At 37.1% G+C, this 4,917-nt stretch overlaps 1 long non-coding RNA gene across 1 annotated transcript; it reads left to right on the top strand.

The window, feature by feature from the left end:
- Positions 1-6: 6 nt before the first annotated feature.
- LOC140919185 (uncharacterized) lies at positions 7-634 on the top strand. The gene is made up of 2 exons (XR_012161759.1): positions 7-391; positions 510-634. It is a non-coding gene; the product is annotated as an uncharacterized lncRNA (long non-coding RNA).
- The last annotated feature ends 4,283 nt before the right edge of the window (positions 635-4,917 follow it).

Raw genomic sequence — 4,917 nt, 5'->3', positions numbered from 1 at the left:
TTATGTTGTGTTATGCTTGTTTCGCTTAATTCCTCGGTTCTGTTGGTATATTCAAGTCCTTCAAATCTTCAATGATATTTTGGTTTATAATTACATATATATGTTATTTATCACAGGATTCTGATTTGATGTCTTGTAATTTATAACTTTGATGGCACAGAAATTTGAAATAGTCATTGAGGATCAAGCTGGAAAACAGTTCAAATGTAGGATCAATTGAGGAAGCCGAAATGACAAATCAATGGATTGATTTATTTAGGGATTTGATATATGAATACTTGATTTGCTCGGCATTGTAAAGACATCCACAACTTTCTCTTTTTGTTATGAGCATTTTAAGATTCCCTTCATTAAGTGGCTACAAACCTTTTTGTGAATCCCCAAAACAAAAGTAAAAAATGAAATTCATCCGTAAATATAAATTACTTTATTACTTTTTTTTTTAATTGAAATTATTTTAGTATAATTTCATGAAAAACTTGAATCTAAAATAGATTTTCTTTCTGCAGTACGGGTACCTGGTCGCATGTGCAAGAGCGAAGTGATCGTTATATTTTTTTTAGCTTTCCTACTTTTATGGTTGCATGTGCAAAAGTGAAGTGGTCATTATATTTTTTTAGCTTTCTTACTTTCATTTCTACGGCTCAAGTGGATATGCTTTGATTGCTTGTTGCTCATTCAGGTTAGGACTAAAAACTAAAATATTTGGATTCTTACCCCATTTTCAACATGTTTTCTGTTTTGTGTCTACCTAATTCAGCATGCCTTGAATTATTTAGTACTTGGGTTACACATTATATTAAAGATTTTGTCTATAGGTTTGAAGTAGGACACATAAGATTTTGCCTTTAAGTGAAACTATTTACTACTTGGGTTTGCACTTTGCACACGTGTCAGTATATTGGAACCCTAAAACCAAAATCCGAAACCCTTAACATGAAACCCTAATATTGGATCCCTAAACCCTAAACCCAAAACTAGAAACCCTATACCTAGAACCAAAAACCCAAAATCCGAAACGCGAAAATCTAAACCCCAAACCTCAAACCATAAACCCGAAACCCAAAACTCTAAACCCGATACCAAAAACTGTAAACCCGAAACCCTAAACCTGAAACCCTAAACTTAAAACCCTAATCCTGAAACCCTAAACACGAAACCATTAACTCAAAACCCTAAAATTGAAACCTTAATGTCGAAACCCTAAACCCTAAATCCAGAAACTCGAAACCCTAAACTCAAAACCCTAAACCCAAAATCTTAAACAAGAAATTCTATACCCTAAACCCAAAACTCTAAACCTGAAACACTAAACTCGAAACATAAACCAGAAATCCTAAACCCTAAACCGTAAACCCTAAACCCTAAACCCTAAACCCTAAACCTGAAACCCTAAACCCTGAAATCTTAAACCTGAAATCCTAAACTCAAAACCCGAAACTAAAAATTCTAAACCCTAAACCCTAAACCCGAAATCTGAAACCGTTAACCTGAAACCCTAATCCTGAAATCCTTATCCTGAAACCCTAAACCCAAACATAGAAACCCTAATCCTAGAACAAAAAACCCGAAACCCGAAACCCTAAATCCTGAACCCGAAACTCGAAACCCTAAACATGAAACCCTATACTTGAAACCCTAAATCAGAAACCTTAATCCTAAAACCCTAAACCTAAAACCTTTAACCTAAATCCAGAAACCCTAAACTCGAAATCCTAAACTAATGTCGAAACCCTAAACCCTAAACCGTAAACCCTAAACCCTAAACCGTAAACCCTAAACCCTAAACCGTAAACCCTAAACCCTAAACCGTAAACCCTAAACCCTAAACCGTAAACCCTAAACCCTAAACCGTAAACCCTAAACCCTAAACCGTAAACCCTAAACCCTAAACCGTAAACCCTAAACCCTAAACCCGAAACCCTAAACCCAAAAATCTAAATTCAAAATCCTAAACCTGAAATCCTAAATGCTAAACCTGAAACCCTAATTTCGAAACCCTAAATCTGAAACGCTTAACCCAAAACCTTAAATCCAAAACCCTAAACCCTAAACCATAAACCCAAAAATCTAAACTCGAAACCCTAAACCCAAAAATCTCAACTCGAAACCCTAAACCCAAAAATCTCAACTCGAACCCTAAACCCGAAATCCTCGAAATCCTAAATGCTAAACTTGAAATCCTAATCCCAAAACCCTAAACACGAAACCCATAACATGAAACTCTGAACTCGAAACCCTAAATTAGAAATCTTAATCCCGAAACCCTAAACCTGAAACCTTAAACCTAAATCCAGTAACCCTAAACTCGAAGCCCAAAGCCCTAAACCCAAAATCCTAAACCATAAACCCAATACCTGAAACCATAAACCCGAAAAGCAAACTCCTAAACCGAAACCCAAAACCGTAAAACCGAAATACGAAACCCTTAACCTGAACCACTAATCTTGAAACCCTAAACCCAACACCCTAAACCTGAAACACTAAAATCGGAACTTAAACACGAAATCCTAAACCCAAAAATCTAAACTCGAAACCCTATACCTGAAATGCTAAATGCTAAACCTGAAACCTTGATTCCAAAACCCTAAATCCGAAACCCTAAACCCTAAACCCTAAACGCTTAACCTGAAACCTGAAACCCTAAACCTAAAACTCTAATCATGAAACCATAAACCCTAAACCCAAAACTAGAAACCCTATACCTAGAACCAAAAACCCAATACCCAAAAACTGAAACGCGAAAACCTAAACCCCAAACCTCAAACCCTAAACCCGAAACCCAAAACTCTAAACCCGAAACCATAAACTCTAAATCCGAAATCCTAAACCGGAAACCATAAACCCGAAACCCTAAACATGAATCCCGAGACTCTAAACCTGAAACCCTAAACCCAAAACTAGAAACCCTATACCTAGAACCAAAAACCCAATACCCAAAAACTGAAACGCGAAAACCTAAACCCCAAACCTCAAACCCTAAACCCGAAACTCGAAACCCAAAACAAGAAACTTTAAACCTAAATCAAGAAACTCAAAACCCTAAACCCAAAACCGTAATCCTGAAACACTTAACCTGAAAGACTAACCACGAAACCCTTAACTCGAAACCCTAAAACTAAAACTTTAATGTTGAAACCCTAAACCCGAAACTCGAAACCCAAAACAAGAAACCTTAAACCTTAATCCAGAAACCCTAAACCCAAAACCCTAAACCCAAAATCCTAAACTAGAAATCTCAAACCTGATACCCTAAACTCGAAACCGAAAATTTTAAACCCGAATCCCTAATCATGAAACCCTAAACCCTAAAACCTAAACTTGAAACCCGAAACTCAACCCAAAACAAGAAACTTTAAACCTAAATCAAGAAACTCAAAACCCTAAACCCAAAACCATAAACCCAAAATCCAAAACAAGAAATCCTATACCCGAAACCAAAAAATCCTAAATCCCAAATCACTTAACCCGTAACCAAAAACCCTAAATCAAAAAATCTAAACCCGAAACCCTACACCCGAAACCCAAAATACTAAACCTGAAACCCTAATCCCAGAACCCGAAATCCGAAACCCTAAACCATGAACCCGAAACGCTTAACCTGAAACCCTAACCTCAAAACCCTATACCTCATAAACCCTAAGTCCTAAACCCTAAACCGTAAACTGTAAACCATAAACCGTAAATCCTAAACCCAAAACTCTAAATCCCCAAAACTCTAAACTCCAGACCCTAAGCTTGAATCCCGAAACCCTAAACCCTAAACCCAAAAATCTAAACTCGAAACCTTAAACCCGAAAACCTAAATGCTAAACCTGAAACCCAAATAAAAAACCCTAAACGTGAAACCCAAAACATGAAACCGTAAACTCGAAACCCTAAATCGGACACCTTAATCCTTAAAACCTAAACCTAAAACCTTAAACCTAAATCCAGAAACCCTAAACTCTAAACCCTAAACCCAAAACCCTAAACCCAAAATCCTAAACCCTAAACCCTAAACCCTAAACCCAAAATCCTAAACCCTAAACCTGAAACCCTAAACCCGAAAACCAAAACCCTAAACGCGAAACCCTAAAACCAAAATTCGAAACCCTTAATATGAAACCCTAATATTGGAACCCTAAACCCTAAACCCAAAACCCTAAACCCGAAACACTAAACTCGAAACTTTAACTCGAAATCCTAAACCCAAAAATCTAAACTCGAAACCCTAAACCCGAAACCCTAAATTCGAAACACTAAACCCGAAACGCTTAACCTGAAACCTGAAACCCTGAACCTGAAACTCTAATCATGAATCGCTAAACCCTAAACCCAAAACTAGAAACCCTATACCTAGAACCAAAAACCCAAAATCCGAAACGCGAAAATCTAAACCCCAAACCTCAAACCCTAAACCCGAAACCCAAAACTCTAAATCCGATACCAAAAACTGTAAACCCGAAACCCTAAACCTGAAACCCTAACTTAAAACCCTAATCCTGAACCCTAAATCTAAACTCGAAACCCTAAACCCTAAATCCAGAAACTCGAAACCCTAAACGCAAAACCGTAAACCCAAAATCTTAAACAAGAAATTCTATACCAGAAACCCTAAACCCAAAACTCTAAACCTGAAACACTAAACTCGAAACTTAAACTAGAAATCCTAAACCCTAAACCGTAAACCCAAAACTTGAAACCCTAAACCCGAAACCTTATACTTGAATCCCGACACCCTAAACATGAAACTCTAAAACTAAAACCCTAATCCTGAAACACTTAACTCTAAACCCTAAACACGAAACCCTTAACTTGAAACCCTAAAAATGAAACCTTAATGTTGAAACCCTAAACCCGAAACCCAAAACCCGAAACTCGAAACCCAAAACCAGAAACCTTAAACCTAAATTCAGAAACTCTAAAGTCGACACT

The sequence above is a fragment of the Cicer arietinum genome, unplaced genomic scaffold (assembly GCF_000331145.2).
Source record: "Cicer arietinum cultivar CDC Frontier isolate Library 1 unplaced genomic scaffold, Cicar.CDCFrontier_v2.0 Ca_scaffold_5769_v2.0, whole genome shotgun sequence".
NCBI lineage: Eukaryota > Viridiplantae > Streptophyta > Magnoliopsida > Fabales > Fabaceae > Cicer > Cicer arietinum.
This window is presented reverse-complemented; position numbering and strand designations above follow the sequence as displayed.